Raw genomic sequence first — 14,257 nt, 5'->3', positions numbered from 1 at the left:
ACAATATATACGTGTATATGCAATATTTCCATTTCTATTGCTTTCTAAGTATAAACCATCTCCTTTTATTGTGTTTACTATGTATTACTTATGCGTTGATTTTACATCTCTTTTCAAGCCAGTTATATCACGTATTCCATATCTTGTAGTACTCTCTCTCTCTTAATTCCATTGTTGTTCCACGCATTCTAGCACCTTTTTTATGATCTCTGCATTTGAGGGAATGGTTTTTTGTTTCCAGCTTTGGGCAAAAGAGATTCTGGCAGCAATGAATATATGAAACATTATATATTGGATATCTTTACTAATATTTCTTTTTATTATTCCTCGAAGAAGCAGCTCAGGCTTCATGTCAAATTTTTGTTCTGTTACTTCTTCTAACCATTTTTGAATTTTTGTCCATAATTCTTTGGCTTTCGGACATGTCCACCACATATGATAGAAGGTCCCCTGTTGTTGGTCACATTTTCAACGTTTTGGAGATCTATTTGGGAACATTTTGGCCAATTTTGCCAGGAGTAAATGCCACCTATAAAACATTTTGTAGATGTTTTCCTTGTATGATGCCGACATTGTCAATTTATACTTTTTTTCCCAGTGCTCCAATTCAATATTGTACCCGAAGATTTTAGCTCGCTGTCAATTCTTAACAACCACATAAAAAGACCTCAATCAGGTTGACCAAAATCCAAAATCCAATCCTTCAGGTCTCCCAAAAGTAATAATCCCTCAGAATAAACCTCCCTGTGAATTAGATTGATCTAAAACAGAATGACCGCCTCAAGGTCACTCAGGGAATATCAGTGGTGGAAGGCAACTCTTTCCAATTCTGGCCAACCATTTAAACACCACAGTATTTGTTTGTTGTCAAACCGTCCACTCCGCACATGGCCTAGGTATGGGTCACCAAACAACCATACATTCCATAAAACCATGTGGCGAAAAGATATTTTAAAAAACGCCAACCAAACAGAGAGACACAAGTGCATGAATTCAGCACCCAGGTGGGTTTCTGGAAGAAGATACCACATTACACCTGTGCCAAAAGTATTGCGCTGGCTGCCAAATTGTTTCCAGGCAAAAGCCAAAGTACTGATTATTTGGCTCAGGCCCAGCCTATTTAAAATAAAGTCTCTTTAGAGGTGATCCTACACGATTCTCCCCCCCCACACCCCACACATCTGTGGAGACAGTCCTAGCTCCCCACAGGCCTCCCTCAAGGGGACTCCATGCTGGGATGAAGAAATTTGATCTTTTCCTGGCTTGTAAAGAGCCTTAAATCATTTTTTTAAAGTGAGCTTTTATTGTTTGTTTTAATTGTTCTTAATTGTTGTTTTTAAATTGTTTTTAATATCCCTGGATTTAATTTTGATTGTATCTCTTATGGAAAATGGCTGAGAGATCTTGATTGCCAAGAAAATTATGTTTAATTAAAGGTCATCCCTTGAGGGTAAGAAGCTTTGAAGCCGCCTCGGTTTCTTCACTTGGCAACCTGGTTTGGGGATGTTCGAAGGACCATCTCTGGCCAGCAGGAGAAAAGGTGGCATCTTTTTTCTGCACCCGAAGTAGCCAGGGACAAAATTGCTTCCATTAAAAAGGAGAGGGCAGTTTATTCAAACTTCTGGCTTAGCATTGCAGGGTTGCCTTGGGGGGGGGGGGGGGGGCTGTGAGGTCCATCATGTGAAGGAAACCAAATTCAAGCTCCAAAACCGGAATTTCCATGACCAGCACAGGACAAATCGCTGCAGGGCAATTCAACCATTTAAGTATTTAAAATAATTGCAAAATGATTTTCATTTTTGTCATCCGCATTTCATTTTGTCTCTCCTTCTGCATCCTCTCTGTAATGATTCTATTTCACCATTTATTTGACATTAGAATAGAATAGAGCTGGAAGGGTTGCAACAGCCTCCTGCGTGTCCATAGTGAGAAGACTCCATTACAGTTGTAAGTCAAGGGCTAGTTGTAAAGAAAAGCCATTTGTGTGTCAAACTTTGGAATCAATTGGTGTTTGTTCTTTCTATGGTTGGCCCAGTGGTGGGTTGCAGGCGGTACGCCCTGGTATTGGCGTACCGGAGCCTGCCCGGAGCACCGGATACTGTTCCGTTACAATGCTCCAGAGGGCCCACCCACTCGCCCGAGCTCCTTAACGGTCTTTTAAGTCTTCGGCACTTACATGCACGGTGCGTACAGTACCTGCGCAATGCTCCCCTGAGCAGCTGGAGCGTCACAAAGGCTCACAGAAGCGGTAAGATGCATGTGCATGCTCCGTGTGTGTGCTTGCGCGCTGTGTGCATCCATGTGGATGACGGCGGGCCCAGATCCGGAACCCACCACTGGATCGGCCTGAAATGCGGACAGGATGGCGTGGGCTCAAGAGGGAAAAGAGGGAGGGTATGAAAAAAGTCAAAGGAACAGGCCCAATCAGGCAATCAAAGCCCCCACCCTCTTTTGACCTGCATTGTTATGTTTCCACGTGACACAAGTGGACTTGCACGTAAAATAAAGTCAGGGGTGTCAAACTCAGTTTCATTGAGGGCCACATCAGGGTTGTGTTTGGGAGGTCCGGGAGGCGCAGCCGGAAGGGTTGTGGTCAGCTCAATGTCACTCGCCTATGGTGGCCTGAGCGCTCTGCCAGTGAAAGCAGACTCCCGAGCTCCGTTTTCAGCTGTGACGACCTCCTGCAGCCTCCGCCAGTGAAAACAGAGCTTAGGAGGGATGCACATGGCCCTCCTGAGCTCTACTTTTTCTGCCAGAGGCACTGCCGGCCAGTCCTTCGCTGTTTCCAGGGTGACCCCAAGGGCCAGATCTAAGCACCCCGCGGGCCGGATTCAGCCGCTGGGCCTTGAGTTTGGCACCCCTGCACTAGACCAAACTGAATTGTTTGGTGGAAGATCTAGTTCAGTTCTCCTTTGGCCCGAATATATATAATACCATATATATACCCCGTTGCCTGGATCTGTCTGATATCTTCCTTTCCGAAGCACTCGGCCACAAATTAGCTAAGCACAATTTAGCCAAGTGTGTGGTGCACAACCGTCCCTAAGTCATGTGGCAAGAGCTGCTTTCTGCCAAGCTCTGAGTAGGGGGAATGCCGGCCAAGCCCAGATCAAGTTAAGTCTTGAAACGGCTGGCTGGTTGGCTGCTTAGACGGTTAGACAAATCTTTTCGTCTTGCCGGAGCTGGACATAACATAACACAAGTGACATGTGGCCATGTGCAGACACACATGAGTGAGTGTGTGTGTGTGTGTGAGTGTGTGTGTCCCTTTTGTGCAAAGGACTCACAGGAGGGGAATTTCAGGCCAGATTACCAATTTTTAAAAAAAATTGCAGTGGAAGGAAAGTGTATTTGCTTTCCTTCCACTGCATGTATGTATGGTGGCACAGTGGTTAGAGTGCAGTTCTGGAGGCTACTTTTGCTGACTGCTGACTTGCCCAGAGGTTTGGCAGTTCGAATCTCACCAGGCTCAAGCTTTCCGTCCTTCCGTGGTGGGTAAAATGAGGACCTAGATTGTTGGGGACAAGAGGCTGACTCTGTAAACCACTTAGAGAGGGCTGTGAAGCCCTGTGAAGGGGTATATAAGTCTAAGTGCTATTGCTTGCATTGGCATTCAGTTGTCAGCACAATCAGAGAGAGATGAAATACCAGTGAGGGGGTTTCCTCTTGAACCCTTCCAGCTGGAAGATCAGATGACAGGCATGGCTGAAGCCCTTTGCACAAATCAATCTGGATGCAAATGGTGCTCCTTCCTGGATCAGGAGATCCCAGCAACAATCAGTCCTGTTTTAGTCCCCCCCCCCCGCCATCTAGACTACTGCAATGTGCTCTACCTAAGACTGCCTTTGAAGACACCCAGCCCAGGATCCAGCAGTGCAAGTAGCTATGGAAACACTTCAACACACCCATGTAAACCTCAGGCCTTTGTCAGCTGCATTGGCTCCCTATGAAACACACAACTCAAAGTGGGCGTATCCCAACTACAAAACCTTTTCTGGCCCCAGGATGGGCACTTCCTGTCTCCAAGGGTCCCTGCTTATCCAGTGAGACCTGGCCGAGGAGGGGTGCCGGGCGGGGGGGCTCTTCCCAGGGGGAGCCTGGTCACTATGACACATAAGGAGACCCTTTAAATCTCATCAACAGGCACAGCTTCCTAGGAGTTGTACGTAACATATCAGGGGTCAATTATCAAAAAAGTAACTAAATAATAAATTGATATTACTAGTGGAGGAAATGACAATGTTTCAAATATAATACAAATTAAACCAACAGCAAAATCTTACTGAGCCATTTTAAAAAGGCCAAAGGTCTGTTGTAAAGTGAAAAAATGCCTTCCTCTTGGGACACCACCCCCCATCAGGAGGACCTAGAGAAAAATGGGGGGGGGGGGTTGAAGGAAATGTACGGTTTATAAAAGGATTGCATCCTCCTCCACTTCCTCTCCTTCCTTCCTCCCTCCCTCCGTCTCCCTCTCCCTCTCTTATCATTATCCTTCTCTCCCTAACTCCCCTCCTTCTCTTTCTTTCTCTTTCTCCTCCTCCTCCTTTTCCTTCTCTCTCTTTCTCCCCCCTTCTCCTCCTTCTTTTTCTCCTTTTCCTTCTCCCTCTCTCTCCTCCTCCTCCTCCTCCTTCTCTGTCTTCTTTTCCTGCTTCTCCTTCCCCTCCCCCCCTCTTCAGATGCTGAAAGAAAAGCCGATGGTGAGCCACATAGAGGCTGGATGGTCTTCTGGCAGTGATGTTCTAATGTAATCATTGGATCCTGCATGGAGCAGTGTTGGAGTAAATGACCTTGGAACTCTCTAGCATTCTGTGCTAGAGGTATGAGTAGCATTAGCTTCCCTGAGGCCCATCTAAGGTGAAAAACCCTGCTCGTTTTAATCTGAGTTTTCACTTTCCGTTTGTCCTGGGAAAGAGGCCCGTATTTGCTGGGGATGACCTGTCTTTTATCAGCAGAAGATTTCACTTGGGGCCTGTTGTGAAATCGCTCCCCAACTCCTGGCGCTGGGCCTCTTCCTGGAAGAAGCCAGAGGGAACTCGTTGTTCAGAGAGTGGATAATTGCAGATGCTATCTCAGAGGTCCCCGTCTTCAGAGCTTCTGAGATGGCCAGAGGCTTGTGGGACTTTGGATGAGAGTCCTCCTCAGAAGTATCGCTTGCCTCCAAAATAGGAGCAAAAGGAGCAGAGAATTTCAGTTCATTCCACCTGATTGCCCCAGTTCCCTGACCGATCCCATCTGAAATCCAGCTTGACACCCGTGACCAGTGTTGGTTTGTATAAACAGAGGCATAGAATCAAAATCATGTGAAGTCTTAGTACCACTTTATAAAGCCTTGGTAAGGTCACAACTGGAATATTGCAACCAGTTTCGGTCACCACGTTACAAAAAGATGTTGAGACTCGGGTGGGGGGGGGTGCAAAGAAGAGCAACTAACATGATGAAAGGCCTGGAGACAAAAGCCTATGAAGAATAGTTGCAGGAATTGGGTTTGACTAGAGAAAAGAAGGATGGTGTTAATGTTCTGTTAATGATACTGTTATTGTTATTAGAATGGGGGGACTGAAATGTTGAAGAATTAAATAACGAAGGCTCATATTTTAATACAAATATGTATAAGAATATTAGTATAATTATATAAATATGATGTAAATAACAAATATTAATACTATCATTACTATTTGTATTTAAATGAATGATACCCAGATGCCCCACTGTTCATACAGTGATATTGATGTATATTTAAAAAACAACAACCTCCAAATATTAAGATGAGTAAATAGAAATTATATCCTGTAGCTTTTAATAAGATAAAGGGGAGGCATTTGTGTTCAAGTTTGTTCGCAATTGGGTCATTCGAAAGGGTCAAAGGGCCCTAGAATGTCTGCATACAGGGACCATTTAGTACAAATTCATGACATGAAAAGCCTTTAAAACAAAATGAAAGTTGAATTGAAGGAGGCACATTTATGGGAAACTGCTTGCAAACAGAAGACGACGAGGTAAAAGATAATTAAGAACAAACCAAGAACAAGCTTAATGTTTAAGGCACCAGGCTAGAAACTAGGGGACTGGGAGTTCTAGTCCCACTTTAGGCGCAAAGCCAGTTAGGTGATGTTGGACCAGTCGCTCTTTCTCAGCCCTAGAAGGGAAGCAAAGGCAAATAATTTCCAAAAACCCTTCCTTCCCAAGCAAAACACAGGGCACCCAGAAGTCAGGCTAGCAGGTAGGTGGAAAGGAAAGGAAAGGAAAGGAGGAAGATAGGAAGGAAGGAAGGAAGGAAGGAAGGAAGGAAGGAAGGAAGGAAGAAAAGAAGAAAAGAAGAAAAGAAGAAAAGAAGAAAAGAAGAAAAGAAGAAAAGAAGAAAAGAAAAGAAACAAAATTCATTTGTGATTCCAATTCCTGGCAAAACAAAGGAAGGCCAATGGCTCCAAAACATCACTCAACTCCTAGAAAACAGCACTCTGAGTAATACAGGCAGTCCTCAACTTACGACCACAATTCAGCCCAACATTTCTGTTGTAAAGTGAATTATGCCCCATTTTATGACCTTTCTAGCCAGACTTGTTAAGTGAATCATTGCAGTTGTTAAGTTAGTAACATGGTTGTTAAGTGAATCAGGCTTCCCTGTTGACTTTGCCTGTCAGAAAAATCAGAAAAGGGGGTCATGTGACCCCTGGATATAGCAACCCCACGACACTGTGACAAACACAAGCCAGTGGCTGAGTGTCCGGATTTTGATCATGCAGTAATTTTGCAACGGTCGTAATGGTGAAAAATGGTCATAGAATCAGATTCTTGTATATAAGTAGCATGTAATCAACTTGAAATGCTTTGACCTCGACTCCCCTTGCTGGTCACTTGCGCCTCACCTCCTCCTCCTCTGCAGGGAAAAAAGCTGCTTGCAGCTGGGTGCATTTTCTGAATATTCCGCAGATTTCCTTCTCTGCACAGAAGTTGGTCCTGGAGGAGGCGCTGCTGTCTCTCACATAAAAGTAACATAGTTCCCCCCCTCCTCCCATCATCGATCCCACACATTCAGGGGTGGCTTGCTGCCGGTTTTACTACTGGTTCACAATCCCTGCGTTCATTGTTCAATGAAAATTGTTCTTTGTGCATGCGCAGAACAATTTACAGTGAAATGAGCATGCACGGTCACTGCAAACCGAAATGGCAGCAGCCCAGCGGTGGTAAGGGAACCGATTCAGGGGCGTGAAAGGTCTGGGTCGCTGCCAGTTCTGCAACCCAACCCTGAATTCCACTACCGGTTCGGCTGAACCAGGAGCAACCTGTCTCTGCACACATTAGATGCTCCACAGTTAATTTGTGTGGTTTATGGGCTTTCTGTGTGAGGGAGCTTCATTCTGGCATTGGCCTAAATCAGGGTTCTCCAACTCCGGAAACTTTGAGATTTATGGACTTCAACTCCCAGAATTCTCCAGCCACAATGCCATAAATCTTAAAGTTGCCAAGGTTGGAGAACCCTGGCCTAGATTGTCCTGTCTACAACCCAGTGGTGGGTTCCAGACAGTACACCCTGGTATGGGCGTACCGGTGGCTGCTGGGAGCAGTGGGCACCATACCAGAATAGTGCTTTGGAGGCCCACTCACCCTGCCTTGTTCCTTACCTCTATTTGGGGTAACTGGGCCATTTGTGCAAGCATGCACAGTATACGGCGCCTGCGCTACCTCCGCTGAGCAGCTGGAGCATCTCAGGATGATGGATGTGCATGCGTGCACAGCGTGCATGTCTGTGGTGCACACCCGGCCCTGTCACAGCGTACTGGTTGCGACGGGATCCGGAATCCATCACTGCTACGACCCACAGTGAGATAGGAGTAATCTTGTCTGACTGGATCAAACTTCAGACTGTTTCCATGCCTTTATTTTTATGTGGGAAAAAATCTGGATCAGCAACCCTGAAAGAAAAGCAGCATTTACTCCATCTGTATCCCAGGAACAAAAATAGCAGAGGTTTCAAGAAGGTTGAGGAAACCTGCCATCTTCCCCAGGCTCTTAGCCTGGCACTTTGCTGGCTAGACTGTGGGCAGCTGTGCCACCCTGAGCCATCGCCCAACTCAAGCGAACCAAGCTGAAAAATTATAGCCGTGTCTCTGCACTGCCTTCCAACCGCCGTTCTTTAAAGTATTCATAATTGCCTGCGATGCCAACCACGGTTTGCCTGGCTGGACGAGGGCATGAAAGGGATATTATGATGGTTGCCAGGAGAAACAGGGGCTCCATTGACCAGCCTTGGTCAACTTCAGCCAGTCTAGCCAGATGCAAAAGGGAGCTCTCTTTGCACCTGTGGGAAGCTCCATCCCTCCTAGAAGAATGAAATATTTTGAGAAATATTAAAAGCCAGAACATCACATTTCCCTAAAGGAGAAAACATGTTTTTAAAGACAGAAAGCAGCTCCCTGCTCCCCAGCAGATACTTGGTGCCCATTGAGAAGGACTGGGCCAGCCTATCCACAAGACAAGAGACCTCCAGGTCCAGGGTGATGGGATGGAGACGTGACCCTCCAGGACAAACCCCTTATGCCATAATAGGAATTGCCCAACGCCCTTTCAAAACACAAGACTCTTCATTTACATCATGGGTCCTCAAATTACGGCCCACGGGCTGGATGTGGCCCACCGAAACCATTAATCTGGCCCATGCAGGACCACGGGGCTGCCTCGCCCACATCTCCTCACCAACCCTTCAGCTGAGCCCTGGACTTACCTTGGTGAGGCCCGTGAGCTGGAACTGAAAAGTAAGGACAACAATTTTGGCTTGCAGAGACGTGCTGAAAGCAGTGTGTGTGAAAAGTGGGGTGCACAATGCCCCAGGAGGCCAAAAACGGGCCATTTTTCACCTCCCCCACCTCCAGAAGATAGAGAGAGACAGACAGACAGACAGATAGACAGAAAGAGAGAGAGCAACAGACAGAGACGAGAGACACAGAAAGAGACTAGGGGGGAGACAGAAGGAGAGACTTGTCAATTATAAGTTCCTTGGGGCTGAGAAGAATTGCTGCCAAACTGAGTTTTCTGAAGTGGACCACTGGACTCCTAAACAATTGAAAAAACCATCTAGTAAAAAGAAAAGTCAACCAAAAGAGCAACATGCAAACAAAAGCAAATAAAATACCCCCAGGAGCAAAACAAATTAAAATTTAATTTGTGTGCATTGTTTAATGGACTGTTAACTTGGACCCGTCTACCTTGTCACATGATCTAGCCATTCCCACCCAGCCAGTCAGGCCCCCCAACAGTCTGAGGGACCGTGAATTGGGCAGCTGTTTAAAAAAATTGAACCCTAATTTACATCATCTCAGAGAGTCCAAACTTGGGACTCAGACAAGCTACAAAGTTAGCTATGACCCCTATGACAGCCAATAGAATATATGTTCTTGTACAGGAACAGGAAGCTCAAGTGCAAAGCCCAAGAAAAGGTATAAATGGCTCCCACTCCCAACTCCATGTGGTCAGCTGCCCAGAACAACCCATGTGCTTCTGCTTCACCATCAAACCATCTTTCCAATCAGCCTCCACGTTTCTAGTGTCTTTTTCCCAGCTTGGAACTGAACCCAGAAGAACATTTCTTCCAACACACCTGCAGATACAGCTCTGTTGACCAGTCTAGGGGAACCTTACAGCTGCCAGAGCCGGACGGACAGGCAGAGGGCTCAATCAAGCCTCACCCTAGAAGAAGCATCCAGGAGAAACTTAGGGGGTTGATTGCCGTGCCTCCTTCAGAAGCGACAGGAAGCCAAGAGGCACTGGCTCTCCTAATGGGAGCATTCGTCGGCATTTTTAACTTCCTGAACACAACAACCTGCAATGAATCTGGAGAAAACCTCCTTCTGCAGGGTCTGTAGAGGTTCTCAGCCATCCAGGTCACAGTTGTCCCAAAGGTGCTTTTTCAGGAGGCAACTGGACTTTGTTTTTTCTTTGAAGACGTTTCGCTTCTCATCCAAGAAGCTTCTTCAGCTCTGACAGGATAGTGGGGAATGGAAGGATTAATATTCCTCGGAGACAGCTGGTCGTTTGCATCCTTTTAGAGCATAGCTGTCAAACTCAAGGTCCAGGGGCCAAATCCAGTCTGTGGGCTGCTTAGATCTGGCCCTTGGCTGCTTAGATCTGGCCACCTGGGAACAGCAAAGGACCGGCCTGTGTTGCCATTGCCAGTGAAAATGGAGCGCAGGAGGGCCATGTGCATCCCTCCTAAGCTCCGTTTTCACTGGCGAAGGCTGCAGGAGATCGTCACAGCTGAAAACGGAGCTCGGGAGTCTGCTTTCACTGGCAGAGCGCTTGGGCCACCACAAGCGAGTGACATTGAGCTGGCCACAACCCTTCCGGCCACGCCCCCCACCCTCTCAAGGTCAAACACAACCCTGATGTGGCCCTCAATGAAATTGAGTTTGACACCCCTGACTTTATTTTACGTGCAACTCCACTTGTGTCACGTGGAAAGATAACAATGCAGGTCAAAAGAGGGTGGGGGCTTTGATTGCATGATTGGGCCTGTCCCTTTGACTTTTTTCATACACCCCCCCCCCTTTTCCCTCTTGAGCCCATGCCATCCTGTCCGCATTTCAGGCCGATCATAGAAAGGACAAACGCCCGTTGATTCCAAAGTTTGACACACAAATGGCTTTGCTTTACATCTAGTCCTCGCCTTAGAACTGTAATGGAGTCTTCTCACTATGGACATGAGTTGTGTTGGTTATACACAACATGGGTCATCATGAAACTCACCTGATTTTATGACCTTTATTGTCATTAAACAAATCACTATGGTCGTTAAGTGAATCCATAGTCATGAAGAGAATGTTACGGTTCTTAAATGAAAACTGGTTTTTGGCAAAAATGCAAATCGTGGCCACACAATTGCGGGACATTGCAAATGGCCATAAATTCAGGCGGGTTGCCGAGTGGCCAAAATGTGATCACGTGATTTCTGGAGGAGGGACCGGTTGTTGTGACTTTGGAACTGAGTTGTATGTACGTCTGTGTGGGTCCCATTGTCACTTTGAACGGTCACAAAGCGACCAGTCATACATTGAGGACTACCTGCAATGTGTCAAGACAGAGGCCTACAGAGAGACCTTGAATTTAAAGGAAAATAAATAAATAGATGTAGTTATCATTATCTAAACTATGGATGATGTAGACCATGATAAAATAATCCTCATGCTCAAAAGCTCAGTGCTATATAGCAAAATTAATTGATTGATCAATTGTCAATTAATTTTTTTGCTGAACATGACAAAATCTAAGATCCAGCAAAGCTGTATAAAACCTAATAAGGTTTCTTTTTATCCACTCTTTTAAAGTAGTCCTTGACTTACAACAGTTTCCTTAGTGACCATTTGAAGTTACAAGGGCAAAACAGAAAAAGTGACCATTTTTCACGCTTATGACCATTGCAGGATCCCCGTGGGCACGTGATTTACATTCAGATGCTTGTCAGTTGACTCACATTTCTGACGGTTGCAGTGTCCTGGGGTCCGTGTGATCCCCTCTCGTGACCTTCTGATAAGCAAAGTCAGCAGAGAACCAGATCCACTTAACAACAGTGTCACCAACTTAACTGCAGTCATTCACTGAACAAACGTGGCGAGAAAAGTCATAAAATGGGGCAAAACTCACTTAACAAATTTCTCACGTAGCAACATAAATTTTGGGGTCAATTTTGGCTGTAGGTTGAGGGCTACCTGAGTCTTCTTCTGAATAAAATGAAGACCGAAGTGATCCACGTTGCCTGCTTTGTTTTTTTCTGGCCGAAAGTCAAGTGCAGCCAAAGGAGACAGTGAGGACAATTAACCAGTGGAGTAGAAGTTGCCTTCAGAAGTTGTAGTAGATGCTCCGTCACTGGGTGTTTTAAGAAGAGACTGGACAGTCACTCGTCTGAAATGGTCTAGGGCAGTGTTTCTCAACCTTGGCGACTTGAAGTCCTGTGGACTTCAACTCCCAGAATCCCCCAGCCAGCTTAAAGTCGCCAAGGTTGAGAAACACTGGTTTAGGGTCTCCTGCTTGAGCCAGGGGGGCTGGACTAGAAGACCTCCAAGGTCGCTTCCAGCTCCATTCTGATTCTTTGTTTTGTTTGTATGATTGGTTGGTTGACTGACTGAACTAATCAAGGAGAGAAACAACCTGGAATTAAGGAGAAATTTCGTAACAGTGAGGAATAATTAACCAGTGGAACAGCTTGCCTCCAGAAATTGTGGGTGCTCCATCACTTGAAGTTTTTAAGAAGAGACTGAACAGTCACTTGAAATGATATAGGCATCGAATGCCAAAAAGGGAGCACTTTGCACTTGTCTGGGCCATGAACAGGAAGAGGAGCTGCCAAGGGAGCATGTGGGCACTGGAAAACGAACTTCCAGTTTCTGGCGCAGTCCTCTGGTTACTGCCGCGCATGCACCAATTAGTCATGCTGGAAAATGGAAGAGCAGCTCTTCCGGTTTCCGGCACTGCTGTATGGACAAAGTCCAGCTGATTGTTGCATCTGCCACTTTGGGCACGCGTGCCATAGGTTGGCCAACACGGCTATAGGATTTCCTACTTGCGTGGGGGGGCTGGACTAGAAGACCTCCAAGGTCCCTTTCAGCTCTATTCTGATTCTTTGTCCTGTGGATGTGAGGAAGTCTCCCCACCTCCATCCCCAGCTGGGCATTCCTCCTCCTCCTCCTCCAATGTAGCCTGAATGAGTCACAGGTGCCTTTTTGCAACCCTACCTGCCGGATGGGCCTCCTGAACAGATGGCTCAACAACATTATTAATAACCGAAATCTGAGCTCTCCCATTAGTCACTCAGGAAAGAGCCAGCTGGGAAGGAAAACACCTTGGCTGCATGGAGGGAGCAGATATGAATCACTTCTAATCAGGACACGGCTTCTGGGCCCAGGAAGGGGAGGGTGCCCTGCAAACGTTCCCCTCCCCCCTGGAGAAATCATCATCAGGCTGAAGGGAGACGATCTTCCCTGATTGCGCCAATGCAGCCTGCTGGTGGGTGGGTGGATTTTGGTTTGGGCTCCTCCATAACAGCCTCTGTGCTTGGCCACATGGCAGGAATGCAACAGCGGCATTCAGAGATGACTGGAGGGGAACCTGGTTGGTCCCCCCCACCCCACGCTTCCTCCACTGGAAGTAGAAAGTCTTCCATAATCTCTCTCTCTCTTTTAATTGATTGATGGCTGCCATCATTTGAGTGTCTTACTCTCATCCAGCAGAGAAATGGATGTTCTCCATGACAGCCTTCTCTGATCTGATTTTTCAGGTCTTCCAGCGCGACCCACATCATTGTCCGCTCATCTCTCTACCAATGATCCCCTCCCTCCCTCCCTTTCCCCTCCCCTCCCCTCCTGACAGAAAAAGACCCTCCCTCCCAGCAGAGCTGCTTGGGCAAGCAAGTCTTTGTAGTACTAAATTTATAACCACCATCAATGCTTTCTTAGCATTCTTGGTCCAGTGTACACAGGGCCATTGGTCAGGGGTGTGTGTGTGTGTGTGTGTGTTTGTGAAAAAGTAAAGATTGAGGCCTTGCCTGTGGAAATGAACCTTTGTTATCTGCATTACCTCTCTGCAGATACCTCTGTCTATCTGACTGTCCTTTTATTTTATTTTATTTCTTCTCTTTCTTTCTTTCTTTTCTTTTTCCTCCCTCCTTCCTTGCTTCCCTTCTTCCCTCCTTCCTTTCTTTTTCTTTCTTTTTCTTTCTTTTTTCTTTCTCTTTCTTTCCTCCCTCCCTCCCTCGTTCTTTCTTTCTCTTTCTTTTTCCTCCCTCCCTCCCTCCCTCCCTTTCTTCATCTTTCTCTCTCTTTCTTTTTCTCCCCCCTCTTTCTTTCTTTTCCTACCCCTCTCTTTCTTTCTCTCTCTCTCTTTTTCCTCCCCCTCTGTTTCTCTTTCTTTCTTTCTTTCTTTCTTTCTTTCTTTCTCTCTCTCTCTCTCTCTCTCTCTTTCTTTCTTTTTCCTCCCCCCTCTCTTTCCTTCTTTCTTTCTTTCTTTCTTTCTTTCTTTCTTTCTTTCTTTCTTTCTTTCTTTCTTTCTTTCTTTCTTTCTCTGGGAGTTGAAGTCCACAAGTCTTAAAGTTCCCAGGTTTGGACATCCCTGCTCTACCAAGTGACAATTTTGGCAACAGGCGTGGCTGAGGGCTACCAAGAGTGGGCTACAAAGACCAGGGGACCACAATGCAGCCACCCAGAGACCGCGAAGACCCGATCCTTTTGTTACTGCCATCGTTTTGTGCAGTTTTGCAACCTCAACATCATGG

This window comes from Thamnophis sirtalis, unplaced genomic scaffold (genome assembly GCF_051295495.1).
Source record: "Thamnophis sirtalis isolate CommonGarterSnake01/CBP01778 unplaced genomic scaffold, rThaSir2_p1.2 scaffold_2, whole genome shotgun sequence".
Lineage (NCBI taxonomy): Eukaryota > Metazoa > Chordata > Lepidosauria > Squamata > Natricidae > Thamnophis > Thamnophis sirtalis.
Note: the sequence above shows the minus strand (reverse complement) of the source record.